Source organism: Mus musculus, chromosome 8 (assembly GCF_000001635.26).
Source record: "Mus musculus strain C57BL/6J chromosome 8, GRCm38.p6 C57BL/6J".
Classification (NCBI taxonomy): domain Eukaryota; kingdom Metazoa; phylum Chordata; class Mammalia; order Rodentia; family Muridae; genus Mus; species Mus musculus.
Genome location: NC_000074.6, coordinates 34,044,533 through 34,064,948, shown reverse-complemented (window position 1 = coordinate 34,064,948; position 20,416 = coordinate 34,044,533). Strand labels below are relative to the sequence as shown.

At 44.3% G+C, this 20,416-nt stretch overlaps 2 long non-coding RNA genes across 3 annotated transcripts; one reads left to right on the top strand and one right to left on the bottom strand.

The window, feature by feature from the left end:
• Positions 1–377: 377 nt before the first annotated feature.
• Gm40487 lies at positions 378–19,777 on the bottom strand. The gene is made up of 3 exons (XR_870314.2): positions 19,744–19,777; positions 1,443–1,685; positions 378–574 (listed from the first exon to the last, which is right to left on the bottom strand). It is a non-coding gene; the product is annotated as a predicted gene, 40487 (long non-coding RNA).
• Gm40486 lies at positions 9,072–12,462 on the top strand. 2 transcript variants are annotated; one of them, XR_870313.3, is made up of 4 exons: positions 9,072–9,137; positions 10,107–10,333; positions 11,377–11,406; positions 12,387–12,462. It is a non-coding gene; the product is annotated as a predicted gene, 40486 (long non-coding RNA). The 2 variants fall into 2 exon arrangements; XR_870312.3 differs by lacking the exon at positions 12,387–12,462 and having other exon boundaries at positions 11,377–11,645.
• Positions 19,778–20,416: the final 639 nt, after the last annotated feature.

Genomic DNA, 20,416 nt, shown 5'->3' with positions numbered 1-20,416 from the left:
CTTCACCGTCACCATTTAGAAACCGTCGTTCATAGGAACTGGTGGCGAATAGAATATCCTTCAGGGGCTGGTGAGATGGCTCAGTGGGTAAGGGCACCCGACTGCTCTTCCGAAGGTCCGAAGTTCAAATCCCAGCAACCACATGGTGGCTCACAACCACCCGTAATGAGATCTGATGCCCTCTTCAGGTGTATCTGAAGACAACTACAGTGTACTTACATATAATAAATAAATAAATCTTTAAAAAAAAAATTAAAAAAAAAAAAAAAAAAAAAAGAATATCCTTCAGAAGTTTACTGTGAACACCACTTTACTCCCAAGATGCATGCTGCTACCGCCCCTCCAAGGGTAACAAGTCTCACCATGACAACTAAGATGATTAATTCCCAGTAAAATGAGACCCGGACTAGAGATTACTTTCTGTGCATGAGAATGTGACATTTGAGTTGACTCTTTGAAGCATGATTAGAAGCCAGTCAGGTGGAAAAGGAGGAAGAACATTCCAGAGTGCGAACAATCTGTGCAGAGCCCTGTAGCCATGGAGGGTCAACTGCATGCATTATGCAGGGTGAGTCTGGATAGGGAGGCAAGCAGGAAATGGAAGAAAATAAGACTATGCCAGATCTACATTCCAAACTGGAGAATTAGATTTTGCCTTGCTGGGCAAACGCTTTGGCCTATTTCCCCTCGGTGTGTGTGTGTGTGTGTGTGTGTGTGTGTGTGTGTGTGTGTGTGTGTTTTCTTGTTTGTGTTCTCTCTCTCTCTCTCTCTCTCTCTCTCTCTCTCTCTCTCTCTCTCTCTCTCTCTCTCTCTCCTTGTCTGTTCAAGTACACTCACCCATGAGTGTGCTTTTGCAAACCAGAGATCAAGTGTCTTTATTGTTCTCCTCCCGACCTTTTGAGTTAGTCTCCCTCTAAACCTGGAGCTTACCTCTCAGATTAGTAAACTTTGAGGAACCGGCTGTCTATACCAGTGCCTTTCAACCTGCTGGTCATGACTCCCTGGGGTCAGATATCAGATATTTACATTTCAATTCATAGCAATAGCAAATTACAGTTATGAAGTAGCGACGTAATAATGTTATGGTTGGAGGTCACCACAGCATGAGGAACTGTATGAAAGGGCCGCAGCATTAGGAAGGCCGAGAACCACTAGCTATACTCTCCTGACACTAGGGTTACAAATTCTGGCTTTGCTCTCATATGGACCATGCTGCGACTCAAATTCAGGTCCTCGTGCTTGTGTGGCGATCTGTTTACTACCCGGCCATCTTCCCTGGTCCCCATCTTTCCAGTCTCAAGCCTCTCTGTCACTTTAGGGTTAGCTTGTGTGTCTGGCTCTGATGAGTGGCTCCCAATTTTCTGGCATCGCTGAGGATGGCCCAGGAAAGCCTCGAGAGATCAAATTCCCCTCAGGAATTCGCGAGTGGAACTGTTACTCACCTGAACCGCCACGGGCAGCTTAGAAAGCTAATTTGGTCAGGAGTAGTTTTTGTTTTTTTTAAACGACCACAGGCTGAGGCAGGTGTGCAGAGGGAACCGGAATGAGCCAGAAAGGCCTCTTTGGAGTCCATCCCGGTCTCCAGTTCCAGGATGCAGTTCCTTCCCGAGGCTGAGGCACATTTTCCACTTCAAGAGTCCTCCTTATCATCCTCTGTAGCTTCAGCTCCCAGAGCCGGTCATGCCCTGAAAAAAAGTTGAAAATGTTAATTGGAACATTCCAAAAACAATTTACAAATTTTAAACAGCCCACGGGGGAGGATCATGGCTCGGGAGATCACGTGCTTCCTGTGTAGGCAGTGGATCTGGGTTCAGATCCCCCTATACAAAAAAACAGGTGTGGGAAGGGCTGGAGAGACTGCTCGGTGGTTACGAGTACAGACAGCTCTTGCAGGGGACTTTGCTTCCAGCACTCACGTAGAGCGGACTTACAACCAACTGCAACTCCACTTCCAGATGTGACACCCTCAGGCACGCACGTTGGCTACATACATACATGCAGGCAAAACACTCATATAAAACAAGAAATGAATAAATCTCTAAAAAAAAAAGAAAAAAAGAAAAAAAAAGTGGGCTGGAGAGATGGCTCAGTGGTTAAGAACACTGCCTGCTCTTCCAGAGGTCCTGAGTTCAAATCCCAGCAACCACATGGTGGCTCACAACCATCTGTAATGGGATCTGCTGCCCTCTTCTGGTGTGTCTGGAGACAGCTACAGTGTACTTATATATAATAAATAAAATCTTTAAAAAGAAAATGAGAAGTAGGAAGGAAGCAAGAAAAAATATGGTGTGATGGCACACTCCTGTAATCCCAGCACTGGTGGGGTGGAGAGAGGCAAGTCCCTGGAGTCTTCTGGCCAGTCAGTTTAGCTAATTGATGACTTCATCAAAAAGACCTCAAAAAAACAAGTCAGAGGGGCTGGAGAGATGGCTCAGCGGTTAAGAGCACCGATTGCTCTTCCAGAGGTCCTGAGTTTAATTCCCAGCAACCACATGGTGGCTCACAACTATCTGGAATGTCTGAAGACAGCTACAGTGTTCTCATATACATAAAATAAATAAATCTTTAAAAAAAAAAAAAAAGCCGGGTGGTGGTGGCACACGCCTTTAATCCCAGCACTTGGGAGAAAGAGGCAGGTGGATTTCTGAGTTCGAGGCCAGCCTGGTCTACAAAGTGAGTTCCAGGACAGCCAGGGCTACACAGAGAAACCCTGTCTCAAAAAAACCAAAAAACAACAACAACAAAAACATGGCAGAAAGTGATAGAGGAAGATACTTGGTTTGGACTTCAGGCCTCTCTTCAAGCTTGCATACAGACATACTTACACACATGAATACACCGTATACTAAGCTACCACCCACAGAGTAACGATGAGTATACATATTACTATATTTATCCTATTTTACTTTTAATTCACTTTTAGGTTCGAATCTGAGTTGACAGGTTTCACCGGAACATTCTCATTATCCTTTGTCCCTGTTCCCCTCCCCACACACTGCCCCTCCAGTGCTCCCTCTTCCCCGTGCTCCCTCTTCCCTTCCTTCTGCCTGGTCCACGTTTTCCTTCCAATGTTCTCATTTCCCATTTCCCTTAGGACATCTTCCTCCTTTCCCACCATACCCTTTCCAGCTTCATAATCCACAAATATACATATCTAAAGACACATGTTCACAATATGTATTTTTAACTTAAGAGATGGTGCCACATGCCTAGAACTCTAGCACTCGGGATGCTGAGGCAGGAGGATGGTCTGTTTGAAGGCAATGGATAGCCGAGGCTGTACCTTTAGACCTTGTCTCAAAAGCATAGGCAGACACAATAGGATTCTCTGAGAACACAGAGGAAAGATTGAGCCAAGCAAATGCAAGACCAAGCAAGGCTCCAGGTAAGCGACTTGAACTCTTGAACTTCGCAAAACCAAGAGCCCTGTCACATCAGAGGTCTAGGCCCCCCGGGGTGTATCACTGGGAGTAAGAATGAGAGGGAGGAGCCAGGCAGTGGTGGTGCGTGTCTTTAATCCCAGCTTTTGGGAGGCAGAGGCAGGCGGATTTCTGAGTTTGAGACTAGACTGGTCTACAGAGTGAGTTCCAGGACAGCCAGGACAACAGAGAAACCCTGTCTTGAAAAAACAAACAAACAAACAAACAAACAGATGGGAGCCACTGGAAGGGTGATAGGATGTAAAGTTCATTTCTTCAATTTTCCCTGGCCTGCCTCTAAACATATTTGCACTGCAGACATCGACTCCTCATCAGAGGTAGAAGTGTGATCCTCACAGACAAGGAGCACCCAGGCTCCCAGATGCCTTGACAGCAGGCTTAAAGTTGCCAGGTGACACAGAGAAGGTCGGAAAGAGACCCATCCTTAAGGTCCCATGCAGCAGAGTGTTTCTTTTTTTTTTTTTTTTAAGATTTATTTATTTATTATATGTAAGTACACTGTAGCTGTCTTCAGACACTCCAGAAGAGGGCGTCAGGTCTCGTTACAGATGGTTGTGAGCCACCATGTGGTTGCTGGGATTTGAACTCCGGACCTTTGGAAGAGCAGTCGGGTGCTCTTACCAACTGAGCCATCTCACCAGCCCAGAGTGTCTCTTTTTATAGTTCAGGTCATGAAGTAAAGGGCCAGGAAAACCATGAGGGCTTGGCTCCTCCCACACTGCCTCACACTATAGAGGATTTGCTCTTCAGAGCAGATTCTTCCTACGCAATGAGTTCAGGAGTCAGAATTCCCTTGCAGAAGCACATTTCGGATATGAAAGGCTTGAGGGCCGATCATGGCAACCCACGACTCATCCCAGCACTGTAGAGGCAGAGATAAGATCTCGTGAAGTATTGTTTGCTTGCCTTCTCAGGCTTGCTCAGTTACTTTTCTTATACAGTCCAGGTCTGCTTGCTAAGGGATGGTTCCACCCACAGTGTGCCAAGTCCTTTTGTATCAATTAATTAAGCAGCTGACATATGGAGGGAAGACTATTACCACATTGCCCCATAGGTGTATTCTATTCCTAGTTTCACAATCCTGTGAATGTATCTACCATCTTCAATGCTTGGCCTTCATTGTTGCCTTGGCACTTTCAGCAGTGACCCTTGGGCTTCTCCAGGCTCCTTAGTATCTGTCTCCAACGTCTTAGGAATACCATTTATAATTAACCACGCAGTCATCTCAGAGCTAAACCTTCAGGCCTCACCTGTTTTGTTTGTTTGTTTGTACTCCTTAGAGACTTTCAAATAGTCAATGGTACACAATATTAATCAGTCTCCATTTGACAGGCAATACAGAAATGTGACTTCTTTTTTAAAAAAGAAAAAAGAAAGCCACAGTTGACCCTTCAAAAAATAGAGTTTCTATAAGTATCTTAGGAAGAGTGTCCACCAAATGTCCATGTGAATCTCAATTCCTCATCAATAATGTTGAGAGGAGGGTCTAGTGCAAGTGTCTGGATCATAACTCTGGTGATGTCTGTCTTGGGAAATGACTCAGGCATGGTGAGAGTTCATCCCCTTTCCTCTCTGCATTGTGGGCCCACTCATCCTTCCAGCTTCCGCAGGAAGGAACACAAGGCTCTGGCCAGACATAGCTTTGAATTTCCCAGCATCCATGAGACTAAAGAAACCTCTTTTGCCTATAAGCAACACAGCCTTGAGTATTTGGTGATAGAAACAGAAAACTGACTGAGACACAAAGTAGCTAGCAAACAAACACAGCCTGAAACTGAAATGTTCAAGACTTGTGAGATAGGTGAAGCCTGGAACACTCACTTTCAACAGTGCAGTCCAACATCTGTATATGACACCTGGATTGCAAGAGGGTCAGCTCCAACGTGCAAGTATTGACCAAACCTCCACTGTGCCACAGCTATGCCTCACTAGCCCATCTGAGTCGGAGGTGGGGAGGGACTGTGTGAGAGGAGACTACCCAGGGGCATGGATATCAATATCAGTAGACTGATTTACTGGGAGCCAGGTGCAACAGAACACATTACCACTTGTATTGACCCATGTGATAGTTTGTAAATGCTTGGCCCAGGGAGTGGCACTGTTGGGGGTTGTGGTCTTGTTGGAGTGGGTGTGGCCTTGTTGGAGTAGATGTGGTCTTTTGGGTGTGGGCTTTAATTCCCTGGTTCTAGCTGCCTGGGAGCAGTCTTCCACTCGAAGCCTTCAGATGAAGATGTTGATCTCTCAGCTCTGCCTGCACCATGACTGCCTGGATGCTACCATGTTCCCACCATGATAATGGACTGGTAAGCCAGCCCCAATTAAAAGTTGCCCTTATAAGAGTTGCCTTGGTTATGGTGTCTGTTCATCAAAAAACAAAACAAAACAAAAAACCCTACCTAAGACAACCCATAATTGCTATGGTCACCCCTTTTTATGATTGAGATATATTTAAGTTCCAAGAGCTCAAAGAATTTCCCCAAGATCCAGAGCAACAAGGTAATGGATATTCTAGTCTTCTTCTTCCCTGACCCCTCCCACAAAATTCTGGGTTATTTTGTTTGTTTGTTTTCTGTCTTTTACAACCTCCTCCTGAAAAGGCCTGATATAAGAAAAGAGATGAAACTCTAGAGAGAATTCCAACCTACTGTTTTCTTTTTAAAAGATTTGTTTTATTTACGTGTATTTGTGTGAGGGCCTAAATGAGTTCATGTGTACCATGTGCCTGCAGGTACCCACAGAGGCTAGAAAGGGGCACTGGAAACCCTGAAGCTGGAGTTACAATGAGTTTTCTGTCCAAGTGGGGGTGGTACTGGGAAGAGAACCCAGGTCCCCAGTAAATGCTCTTAACCACTAAACCATCTTTCCAGTTTTCCATATTTTGATTTTGATGGGAAGCACAAAGGGCTTTACTTTTTTGTTTGTTTGGTTGGTTGGTTTGTTTTTGTTTTGTTTTGTTTTGTTTTGTTTTGTTTTGTTTTTTGAGACAGGGTTTCTCTGCGTAGTCCTAGCTGTCCTGGAACTCACTCTGTAGACCAGGCTGGCCTCGAACTCAGAAATCCACCTGCCTCTGCCTCTGCTGGGATTAAAGGCGTGCACCACCACCGTCCAGCTTAGGCTTTACTTCTTGTTGCTGTTGTTGCTCTTGACATGCACTAGAGATGAGACAGATAGGTCATATTGGGCCTGCTCGTTGTTTCCCATCTATGATGAGCTCTTCCTGGTCTGAGTCCACATTGCCTTGTAGCTTGTTTGAAGCACAGCAGGCTCTCAACCAATGTTTTGTTGGATTGAAAGACCAGGAAAAATTCAGACCCCCTAGCACCAAGAATGTAGGTTAGCCGGTTCAGTGACCCTGTTCCAGGAACTAGCCGACCACAAAAGTTAGATTAAAATCCTGAGTACAATCTTGAGAAGCAGGGAGTTTCTCCTTGTGATTTTTAGTAACCCCTTGTGATTTTTCACTGGTATTTTCTGCATTTTCCAATAACGTCCTCCCTACCCCCTTGGGTTGTGTGGTTTTTTTTTTTTCCTTTAAATAACCCCTTTCCCAGCTATTCGGCGTCCACGGTCCTCTACCCCTGCGTGGTGTATGACTGTGGGCCCCAGAGTGTGCCTGGAATAAAAAGTCCTCTTGTGGTTTGCATCAAGGCCATTTCTTGTGAGTGATTTGGGGTGTCACCTCTCCTGAGTCAGAACGTGGGGGAGTCCTCACTTTGTGGGTCTTTCAGGATGAATGAACTGTGGTCAAGAAGGCCAACGATGAGCTGGCTGAGATGGCTCAGCAGGTAAGACTACTGACTGCTCTTCTGAAGGTCCTGAGTTCAAATCCCAGCAACCACATGGTGGCTCACAACCACCTGTACGTAATGAGATCTCATGCCCTCTTCTGGTGCATCTGAAGTCAGCTACAGTGTACTTATGTGTAATAATAAATAAATCTGAGGGAGCGGGACAAGTGGGGTTGACTGGAGTGAGCAGAGGTCCTAAAGATTCAATTCCCAACAACCACATGAAGGCTCACAACCATTTGTACAGCTACAGTGTACTCACATACATTAAATAAATAAATAAATCTTTAAAAAATAATTTTATGTATGTAAAAGATTGAGACAAAAATAAAAACCTATATTGAAGAAGAAGAAGAAGAAGAAGAAGAAGAAGAAGAAGAAGAAGAAGAAGAAGAAGAAGAAGAAGAAGAAGAAGAAGGGGAAGAAGAAGGGGAAGGGGAAGGGGAAGGGGAAGGGGAAGGGGAAAAGGGGAAGAAGAAAGGCCAATGATGAGGCCAGGAACCCTGGGGAAAGCCAAAGCCAATAAATAGCTAGGGAGTGAAGCTTCAACAGGATGGACGTGGATCACGTTGTTGTTTGAAGAACAAAGAACTCATGGAGACAGATGTTTTGGTTACACAAATAGGTGAAACTTTGTGACCTTGATAATAAAAGACTGAAAGCAATTGATTTATGCTTTTAAGTAGTTTGTAGATTTTTAATTCAGAATTGTCTAATACGCTGGGCGTGGTGGTGCACGCCTTTAATCCCAGCAGAGGCAGAGGCAGGTGGATTTCTGAGTTCGAGGCCAGCCTGGATTACAAAGTGAGTTCCAGGATAGCCAGGGCTATACAGAGAAACCCTCTCCCCCCCCAAAAAAAAACCAACCCCCCCAAAAAAAGAAATGTCTAATACATTTCAGTCTACTAACCTTATATTTGTTTAATTATTTATTATTAGCTTTGTTAATTTTTCCCCAGTGTTTTTTTTTAATCCATAATGTCACACCCCCACATCACTGTCTTTTAAACTCTTGTTACTTTTTCTTTCAGCAATGATTTCAGGATTTTAATTATTTTTTCCTACAATTAAAAGTCACCTGTTCCAAAGGGAATTTATTGGAGACCATAGCAATTGCCAGGTTTTGTTTCTAAGAAGGTCACCTATAGATGGTTTAGATGCTGCTGATGGCAGGTACAGTGGAGGGTGGGAGAGAAAGAAAAATTAACTGAAAACTCAGGATGAAGTACACACCCCATGCGTGCCATGTCTAGACATCTGAGAATAGTCCGGTCTTAACAATGCCGACAAAATTCCCTACAAAATGAAAATGATCTTCCAGCAAAAAAGAAAGGTTATTATTTTTTTTTCCTTTGGTTAGGTCTTTCCAAAAACAACACATTTCAAGTGGTGACTTAATATCCATTAAAAGATACAGAAGGTAAGAAGTGTGTTTAGTTAGGACCATTAGCTTTTCTTGTTCTTTCAAAGTTACAGACATCACAGGAAACATGACAAAGTTCACGCCGTGAGCGCTGATTCATAAATGGATATTATAACATCCTTCATTTCCCCAGTTTCTCGGAGCAGTTCCAACAAGCACTTCCTCGGTGTCTCAGGCAGTAAAGGCTGCACAAAGTCTCCTGGGCACCCACCCGGGCAGGCTGTCAACAGTGGGAAGCTCCAGGAGCCAGTCTGGTTCCTGATTTGACTTGCCCTCTTGCAGGTAGCATGGACTTTGTCCCTGGAGAAACTGGACAGACAGATAGACCAGCCAGCTGACACAGAGGGGGGAGACTGAGTTCCAGGAAGCTGGCACAAGTTTCAGATTCCTTCCAGACTGTGCCTTAGCGCCGAAGAATGTGGTACAGTTCCTGGCAAGAGGCTGCATCAGAAGGGCAGACACTTTCCGTCCGGTAGCTGACATGTGGTATGTGTAGTTTAGAAGCAAAGCGTCTATATGTTTTACTTGTACTGGGCAAATATGGCAAGTGTTAGTGATCATATGTTAGGCACATGCAAACTAAGCCTTGAACTCAGTGTGTGTGTGTGTGTGTGTGTGAGAGAGAGAGCGCGAGAGAGACAGACAGACAGACAGACAGACAGACAGACAGACAGAGGGAGGGAGGGAGAGACCATGTGACTGTATATGCATATGTATATGTGTGACTGTATATGTGCATGCGTAATTCTGTGTGTGTCTCAGACACACACTACATGCATGCTTGTTGCCTTCAGAGGTCAGAAGAGGCCATCAGATCCTCTGGAACCGTGGGATTAGAGACACTTGGGAATTACCACATGGGTGCTGAGAATCAAACCCAGGATCTCTGAAAAAGAAGCAAGTGTTCTTAACTGCCTAGCTATCTCTCCAGCTCCCTAATTTTTCAACTTAATTCTTTACAACTGAATGAAACCTCATTGTGTGGATATGCCACAAGCACCCAGGTTGGTTTTATAATTCAGTTATGGGTCATATAATCATCAGTTTTTGTCTTTTGAGGACCCCTCAGTACTAGTTTCCATGTTGGCTCTACTCATTAGCATTCTCACCCACAGTCCCACAGTGCTTTCTGACTCTGACTCCAGTATTTAGCCCTCACATGAATATCATGTGAGAATTCACTGTTACTGTTTAGCTGCAGATTCCCCAAGGATTGATGTTACAGTGTTTCTGTCCTTGTGGCAACTCTGTTGCCTAACCCAGGGTACTCAGAAACATTTGTTGGATTAGTCAATGGAAAGATAGAGAATCCTTTGGTTCCCAAGGATCATAGCCCACAGAGGAGGCCCGTCAACAAGTATTTGCAAACCAATACTTGCAATTATTAATTAATTGCATTTATTCATTCATTAGTATCACTGTTACATGCTGCGTTTCTTTTCCGGGTGAGTTAAGAATCCTGAGGAAGGGGAGAATCTGTGCAGAGAAGCACGTGACTTAGGGTTCAGCGAAGCGCTCTGCCTGCGAAGAGGGACTCACCTAAGTCAGGTGGCCACGCAGAAACTTCAGTGGATGGACGCCTCTGCATTTGAGCTGAGTCACAGGACATTCTAGAAGGCGCGAGCAAGCAGCCTTATTCTTGGATGAGAAGCATTTGCCATGGTCATGAGCCAGATAGCAAAGTAAGCCACAGGGGAAGTGCCTTGGAGAAGTGGGCGGGACCACGTCACAATGACAAGTGTTGTTCTTAGTCCACTCCTGGGCCTCCCCTGCTTTTAATAGACAGCCCCACAGAGAAGGGGAGAAGAAGCCCCATCCGAGTTTCCTGTGCTCTTTAACTTGGTCCCCACAGACTTTAAGCATTTAACCGTCTTCCTAGTTCTGTCTTCCTGATCACAGAAGAAGGAACCTAAGAACTTGTGGGTCACATCACACCCCTATCTGTGGTGGGAGAATTAGGTACTTGCCGCCTAAACTGTATTTCCAGATCTCCCACCTGTGCACATAGCCGCTTCCTCTCTCAGAGCTGCCTGTCTAGGGCAAGAGGGAGGTGATGGATGTCTCTGTTCTTACAAAGCAGATGGTCTTCTTTCCAGGACAGTCCATTCTGTCTTACCACACCGCCCTCTGTCTCACCCATTCGTGTGCCTCAGACTCTTGTGTAAACCGACCCTGGGTGGTCTCACATCCTGTGCTTTTAGCGGTGCCTGAACTTGTCTGCGTTCCCATGGATACCCTAATTAGACGCTCACCCTATCATGCTCATGATCTGCATAAACACAGCCCCGCCACATGCAGGGACTTCTGTACATCCACAGGAGTGTTTGTATATGCGAATGACATTCCGCATCACACCAAGCTAAAATTACAGGAATGTGGGCTTGAGTCTGTGTGAGAGAGGTTTTTACTCAAGCTGGCGTTCAAAGGATTGGGACTGTGGGAAAAGAACAATGTTACATCTCCACGTTGCTGGAGACATGAAGAAAGAGCCCATTTGTGTGCTATTACAGTTACTATAATTTCAGATTAATTGAGGGATGAAGGAATTTTCCATTGAGGCTTTGACCTTCCACTTGAAATGCTATTGTCTAACAATATTTCTATTCCTTTTTCTTTCTCTTCTTTTCTTTTCTCTTCTTTTCTTTCTTTCTTTCTTTTTTTTTTTTTTTTTATTCTGTGGCTTTTGGTTGTTTGTGCGTTTGTTTGTTGTAATATTTCAACGCAGATCCTCACATGTTCAGTGTTCAGGACACAGGTGAGGCGGCCATAGAGAGAGTGTGGAGCCACAGAAGTCATGCCTCCTCTCCCACTGGAATCCATGTCGGCCCTTCTAGCTCAGAGCCCCTGGCTCCAATGTCACTAAGGACCCGCAGAAAAAAGAGACACTCTTGAACCTGGCTCAAGATTTGCGTAAAATGAAAAAAGCCAGCCCACAAAACTAGAGCTTTTGGCCAGTTTGTTCCTAATATGAGTAATGTAACGCCTGGGTCAGTATTTGGAAGGCTAAGGCAGGAGAATGAGGAACTCAAAGCCACTCTCAGCCATATAGTAAGTTCAAGGCTAGCCTGGCAGCATGAGACCCTGTCTCAAATAAACAAACAAACAAACAAACAAACAAACAAATAAATAAATGAAAAAAGGAAGGAAGGATAGGAAAAAAGAAAGAAGGAAAGAAAGAGAAAGAAGAAGGAAGAAAGAAAGAAAGAAAAAGAAAGAAGAAAGAAGGAAAGAAAGAAAGGCCATGCACTGTCTTGCTGTCTTGGTTCTCTCTCTCTTAGCCCTCTGCTCAGCTCTTGGCTTGCTCTTGGTCCCCTTACTGGCCTCTCTCTCTTCTTTTTGTCTGTCGCTTTCCCTATTCTTTCTTCTCATGGCCTAGTTTAGTCCACTGCTACTCTCTCCCTGCTCTGGACTCTTCCAGATGCCTCTGGCTGTACTCTCCCATCTCGGCCATACCTCCGAGCCGTCACGACTTCATTTCATTCTCCAGCATTGCCTCTGTAATTCACTAGGGGATCTCTCTCTCTCTCTCTCTCTCTCTCTCTCTCTGTCTCTCTCTCTCTCTCTCCCTCCCTCCTTCCTTCCCTCTCTCCATTCCTCCCTCTTTCTCCCTCTTCCTCCCTCTTTCTCCCTTCCCCCTCTCTCCTTCCATCTTCCTCCTACCCTCCCTTCCTCCCTCCTACTCTCTCTCCCCCTCTCTCCCCTACACCCCCACCACAGTGTTCTACCTCCCTACAGGCTCAGAAACAATGAATCCAAAGGAATACAGCCTGAAACCTCTTGACTCAGAAGCCAGAGTATACACATTTTTTTCCACCTGTAAGTTGATTTCTTCAAGTATTTTATCATAGTGATAAGTAATTGCCTAACAGAGGGCTCAAACCTATATTAATATCTTTTATTTATATATATTTATAAGATATATACCCTATAAATATAATGTAGTCAATATATTAATATATGGTACATATAAATTAATATATATTTAATGTAATATATAAGGTATATAGCAATGCTAAATATTTATATGTACTTATTTAAAATATGTATTACTATTTGTAACAACATGGTCAGGCTCCATTTCCCATCAGACTGTTCCCCACTGTGCATAAACCACTTGGGGTTGTGGAAAGTTCTATGCTCTTGGCCTATCATCTAATGCCAAGAAAAGACTCATTTCTGATATTGCTTTTGTTTAAATGGTGCTATATAGTTTTCGGAAAGTTTCATGTAACTTTTATTTAATCCTAAATTTATGAGGAAAATCATCTCTGGTTGTTAAAAAGCTATTAAAATTTTTTTTTGGTAAAACTAGCATATAAAATTCCTTTGGATCTATGGTGTCCCCACCCTCCTCACTATTGTAACAGCACTCTAGAGAAGAAGGTGAATGGGCCAAAGTGAGTGTGGCGCCTAGTACAATTTCAGAGACAGAAAATCGTGCCTGCTGTTCGGGTGAAGCAAAGTCGTCCCCCCCCCCCCCCGGCTTGGAGGACGGAGGGGCGGGCGGTAGGGGTGGGGGGAGGACGGAGAGCAGCAGCAGGGAGGACAGGAGCACGCAGCAGCAGGGGGGCGGCTGTCTCCTCCCGCCTTTTGCTTTCTGCCTCATGCTGTTTCTGTTATTAAGAGATTCTCACCCTATCCCTGTGGGATTTCTGTATTATTGGCAAGGCCCTATTCTAGGATTTTCGTTGTCTAAGTCTATCAATGCATCCTAAACTTTGCTTAGCTGTAAATCGACGTGGTTCTGAGAGCAGTTCAGTCAGAGGAAGCCGGGGCTGCTGAAGCAGTGGGTGAGCAGCTAGCGTCCCAAGCACTGAATGGAAAGACTGAGAGAAGTCATGACAGACGGGAGCTTTTCTGGAAAGCAGATGGCAAGGCAGAGAGTCAGACAAAGCCTCAGAGGCTCGCCCCATAGGAGGTCTCGGTAACTGCGCTGCTCAGTCATTAACTTGACTGGAAAGCCAAGTCCAGGTGAGTGGAAAGCTTGCCTCCAGAGTGTTGGTGACGTCATACCCAGAGACGGTTCAGTTTTAAGGGCTCTGATTTTGATCACCTGCGGACATCTTAATTCCCAAGGCTTCTCCAGTCATCTCTGTGTCAACCTGACCTTGGTCAGTCACTCGTCGTCATCACTGTCACCACAAAGCTGCCTCTGCAGCTTAGGGGAGGGGAAATGTGTCTTGTTCCTCTCAGAGGGTCCAGTCTATCAAGGCTGTGACAAACACCGCGGCAGACAGAGACCACAGGAAGGGGATAAAGGCAAAACACAGTTCCGGAGGACTCACCCTTTAAAAAATGAGTTATTTTTATTTATGTGCGTTAGTGTTTTTTGCCTGCACACATGTATGTCTGTGTGAGGGCATCAGATCTCCTGAAACTGGAGTTACAGACAGTTGTGAGCTGCCACTGAAAGACCCTCAACGTTCTGACTCAGGAGAGGCGACATCCCAAAATCACCCACAAGAAACGGTCTTGCTGCAAACTGCAAGAGGATTTTTATTCAAGAGCGCTCTCGGGCCCACGATCATACACCACGCAGGGGTAGAGGACCGTGGTGCCCCGAGTAGCTGGATAAGGGGGTATTTAAAGGAAGAAACCACAACTCAAGGAAGTGGGGAGGGCGTTGTTGGAAGATACCAAAGATACCAGTTAAGAGTCACAAGGAAGTGCAAAGTCACAAGTGTCAGGTTATCTCTCAAGACAGTTTCTAAGAGCCCCTAACAATCTAAGAGCCCCTAACAATAGCACATTTGCATTGCAGGTTCCAGTAATGGTCAGGGTGCCATTCTTTGAATTGAACACAGGAAGCGGGTGGGTGTCGGAATGTCGCTATCTGTTTTATGACCAGCACACCTCGGAGCACTGGGCCACAGAGGCCACATTCTCAAGCCTGGGCCTAAAGGCCTAAAATTTTGTTTTTACGTTTTACTTCTTTCACCACGTGGGTGCTGGGAATTGAACCAGGGTCCTCTGGAAGAGTACTCAGTGTTCTTAACCACTGAGCCATCTCTCCAGCCTGAGGACTTGGCTTTTGTGACCCGTTTTCTGCAACCAGGTTCCACCACCTCACCTGACTTCTCAATAGTCCGTTCAGATTTTGACTGTATTGGTGGGCAGAGGCGTTGACTAAGTCGGAGCTCTCCAACCATGCCCACTACCCACGCTGTAACATGAGCACTGTGCAATAGGAGTAGAACACCAGCCATGCCAGCACTCATAGCTCAGGGAGTGCTTCCAGAGCAGGATACCACACACTGGTAAACATACAAAGAACTTTCCAGGGCTGGAAGTCTAAGGTGAAGGCTTTATCAGGTCAGGCTATGTGGTGAGGGATGCAGCCCCAGGGGGGTCAGTGATGTGTCCACATGGCAGGATGAAGGGAGTAAAGTTCTAAGTTAAGGCTTCATGAAATGATTTTATTTACTTAAAAGCGAATGGGGGCAGTGCTGGAGAAATTGCTTAGTGGTCAAGAGCGCTGAAGCACTGTCTGCCCTTCCAAAGGTCCTGAGTTCAATTCCCAGCAATCACATAATGGCTCACAACCATCTATAATGGGATCTGGATCCCATTTCTGTCATGCAGGCATACATGTAAATAGAGTACTAATATACATGAATAAATAAATAAATACTAGACTTATTCTTTTGCTTTGTTTTGTTTTTCGAGACAGGGTTTCTCTGTATAGCCCTGGCTGTCCTGGAACTCACTTTGTAGACCAGGCTGGCCTCGAACTCAGAAATTCACCTGCCTCTGCCTCCCAAGTGCTGGGATTAAAGGCGTGTGCCACCATGCCCAGCTTTAGACTCATTCTTTAAAAAAAGAAAAAAAAGTCTTACTGGCTGAAGATCCAGTTCCATGGTGGAGCACTTGCTTGACATGTGGGGAGCACTAGTTTTTATTCTCAACAGTCCCAAGGTAGGACCCCTGTGGCCTAATGCAGCTTGAAGACCTTACCTCCAGGGGGCTGGAGATGGTCACTAGAGGCAGCTGGTGGCTCCATCCCTGAGCTTCAACCCTGGGACTCAGAAAAAGGTACAAGGACAGAATCAACTCCTTAAAGTTTTATATACACAGGGTGGAGTGAGAGAGGGGTTGAGAATTTTTAAGACCTCACTTACTTCTAATTACTATCACACACTGCAACACCTGAATTTTGGACACATGCAAACCATAGCCAGGTATGTGGTTTTAAATCTAGTATCCTGAAGCTGGGGAGATGGCTCAGCTATGAAGAGCATTTGCTGCTCTTGCAGAGGACCCACCTGAGTTCATTTCCCAACCACCACATGGTGTTCCCTGTATCCTCAGCTACAGGGACTCTCACTTCCTCTTCTGACCTCCAGGGGTACATACCGCACACACACACACCACATACACTATACAGACACACACTACACACACACAACACACACAACACACACTACACATACAGACACATACCACACATACACACAACACACACATACAACATACTACACACAGAGACACATACACACACAACAAATACTATGCACACATACACACAATATACACATAATATACACACATACACACTGCACACACATAAACACACTACACACACAACACATACTACATACAGAGACACACAAACACATTTACACAAACAACACACACACAAACATACAACCCATACACCGCACATACTATAGACACAACACACACTACAACACAATACACACTACAACACACTACACACCACAACACACTATACATACTACACATACACAGACATACACACTACACACACACTGTGCACACACACACACTACACATGCTATACACACACACACCATGCATACACACTACACTTTTAAAGCTTTCTCTAGCAGTCATACATTTTAATTAGGAGAAAGTTCAGCTGTGGGAAGGGATGACTTAGTGTTAATTACTGAATGACTTCCTGCCATGAGCCACAGGACCAAGGGCAGGAAGCACCAGGTGGAGTCAAAGCCTTTGTCACTCCTTGGATTCTGTGAACCTTCTGGAATCAGAATATCAAACCTCAAACCAGCTGAAGCCTGTCTGCTGTCTAGAAGTTGTGCTTAGAGCCATGGGCCCACAGTGACCTCTGAAATCATAGCAATAGAGATTCCAGGGCCTGAAGTTGCCACCGGAACCTCAGAAGCTAGAACACTAGTCCTGAATCTACAGTGACCTCAGATACGACTGAAAGCAAAGCTCCGGTCTCTCAGCGGACCCTGGGCACACTGGAGCCAAAGGCTGGGGCCTGCACTGACCTCTGAGGGCACTGGGTTGCAGTCCTTGTTGCAAGGAATTGTCTGGTGCCACAGCGTTCAGAGTCCTGGTCTCCCTGTCCTCTCTGGTCCTGTCAGAACCAGAAGTTTGGTTATCTAGCACTTTGGTCCTACAGAAGCCAGAGGAGAAAGTCAAGACAATAATACATAACAAACAAACAAACAAACACATTTAAGGGGAAAGTTAAGAAACATGAATAGAGTTTCCAGGAATTTATGGTGGAAAAGAAGGACCATAAGACAAATAAGATGAAACAGATAGATAGTTAAAAATTTACAGAGGGAGCCGGGCGTGGTGGTGCACGCCTTTAATCCAGCACTCAGGAGGCAGAGGCAGGCAGATTTCTGAGTTCAAGGCCAGCCTGGTCTACAAAGTGAGTTCCAGGACAGCCAGGGCTACACAGAGAAACCCTGTCTCGAAAAAACCAAAAAAGTTTACCGAAAGAGTGGCTGGAGAGATGGCTCAGTGGTTAAGAGCACTGACTGCTCTTCCAGAGGTCCTGAGTTCAAATCCCAGCAACCACATGGTGGGTCACAGCCATCTGTAATGGGATCCAGTGCCCTTTTCTGGTGTGTCTGAAGACAGCTACAGTGTACTCATATACATAAAAATAAATAAAAATCTTTAAAAGAATATACTTTTTAAAAAGTTTACAGAAAGAAGTAGGCATCTGAACACAAGAGGTAAACAGGAGAAACCCTCTGTGACACATTACAGTCAGGATGTCAAAAAAAGAGTAAAGAAATAATACAGAAAGCAGCATGAGAAATTCACACAGAAAGGCAGAAATATCCGAATTAACCCAGACTGTTCTTCAACAACCACAAACGCCAGGGAAAAACAGAATGCAATATTTTAAACTCCAAAAAGTAAATAACTATGAAGCTGATAGTTGCTATACCATGAAAGACTACCTTTCAAAATTCATAGAGAAATAAAGGAATTTCAGGACAAACATAAAGTAAGATAATTGCTGGCAACTAAGCTAGCCCTCCAGAAAGTTCTAAGCAGAACACTTTACAGGAAGGAAGAGGAAAGACGGCTTCCTTCATGTAAATACATGACGCACACGCTCGGTGAAGACTACACAAGCTAGAAACAGCTGTGTTCACCACAGCAACCCAGCAAACCCTCAAAACCAACGCAAGAAAAGAAATACCAATAATCCAGCCAGAAAAATCACCTAACAGATAGAAAATGGCAAACCCCTTTATACAAATAGCATTGAATGTAAATGGCCTAAAAAGATACAGAGTAATAATAAAATGGATCAAAACCCAAGAACTGACTCTATACTATCTTCAAGAAACACATAGCCAGCAAAAATACCTAAAGACTTAATATCAAAGAATGGCAAACCAACCTCAAAGCAAATGGAGAATTTGAACAAACAGATGTGGCTATCCTTATATCTATCTAAACTTCAAATCAAAAGCAACGAGAAGAAATCCAAAGGAAGGCTACATATTAATAAAAGGAATAATTTGTTAAAAAGATATAACGAAAGCTGGGCATGGTGGCGCACGCCTTTAATCCCAGCACTCGGGAGGCAGAGGCAGGCTGATTTCTGAGTTCGAGGCCAACCTGGTCTACAGAGTGAGTTCCAGGACAGCCAGGGCTGCACAGAGAAACCCTGTCTCGAAAAACCAAAAAAAAAAAAAAAAAAAAAAAAAAAAAAAAAAAGATATAACGATTGTAAATGTTTATGTACAGATAGTGGAGTCCCTAATTTCATTAAAGCAACAGAAAGAAATGAAAGACCACGTAGGTACTGATACAGTAATGGTGGGGGAGTGTCAAATCTCTGCTCTCATATTTTGTTAGGTACTCAAAACTAAAATCAAGAAACTTCAGAGATAAAATATATTACTAATGAATGGGACTTCACAGATATATACAAAGTATTCCACCCAACAGATAGGGAATACACACTTTTCTGAGGAGCACATGGAACCTTCTCCAAAATTAATCATATCAGAGTACATGAATCAAGTCTCTACAAATACCAAAGAATAGAAGATAATTTTTGTGTCCTGTCAGACCATAACAGAATAAAAGTAGAAGACAACAGCAAGAGATTTGACAGAAACCACAAACATACTCAGAGACTAAACACTATGTTTCTGAGTAAAGAAAGAGTCATCCAAGAAACCATACAGGAAACTGTAAAATCTTAGAGACAATTGATAATGACAACACAGCCTGCCAGAATCTCTGGAATGCAGCCAAGGTAGACCCATGCCTTAGGGTTTTACTGCTGTGGGCAGACACCATGACCAAGGCAGCTCTTATAAGGACAACATTTAATTGGGGCTGGCTTACAGGTCCAGAGGTTTAGTCCATTATCATCAAGGCAGGAGCAATGCTTCATCCAGGCAGGCATGGTGCAGGAGGAGCTGAGAGTTCTACATCTTCATCTGAAGGCTGCTAGCTGAAGACTGACTTCTAGGCAGCTAAAATGAGGCTCTTAAAGCCCATGCCCACAGTGACACATACTCCAATAGGTGACACCTTTTAATAGTGCCACTCCCTGGGCCTAGCATATACAAACCATCACAACCCAAAAGCAAAGCTTATAGTTATCCATACCCACAGTACTAGCCAGGTGATGGTGGCCCATGTCTATAATCCCAGCACTCTGAGGCAGAGGCAGGCAGACCTTTAGGAGTTCAAGATCAGCCGGCTCTGCATAGGGCACTCCAGGCCAGTCAAAGCTACAAAGACCCTGTCTTAGTTAGGATTTCCATTGCTGTGAAGAGATACCATGAACAAAGCAACTCTTATAAAGGATGACATGTAACTGGGGCTGGCTTACAGGTTCATAGGTTCAGTCCATTATTATCAAGGCAGGAGCATGACAGCATCCAGGCAGATGGGCTGGAGGAGCTGAAAGTTCTACATCTTGATCCAAAGGCAGACAGACAGGAGGTGACTGTCTCCCATGTGGCTAGGAGGGGAGTCTCAAGGCCCAGCTCACAGTAATATACTTCCTCTAACAAAGCCACACCTACTCCAAGGCCACACCCCCTAATAGTGCAACTCCCTGGGCCAAGCATATACAAACCAGCACAGACCCTGTGTCAAAAGAAAAGAAAAATCTGACCTACATTAAATTAATAACCTAATGATAGCCTAATAATTTCAAGGCTATTGAAAACTAATAAGCAGGAATCCCAAACATAATAAATGGCAAAAAAATTAATAAAGATTAGGGAAGAGATTAAGGAAATATAGATTAAAAATAATACACAAAAATCAAAGAGTTGACTATTTAAAAAATTAATAATATTGACAAACCTTTAATCAATTCATCAAAACAGAAAGGAGAAATCACCAATTAACAAAATTAGACATCAAAAGGCTGTCATTACAACTGACTCCAATAAAATACAGAACCTCATTAGAAATTACTGATATTGTCTACTCTGGAAAGCTGGATAATTTGGGAAGAAACAGAAAGTTTCATATAAGAATGTACCAGTCATTAA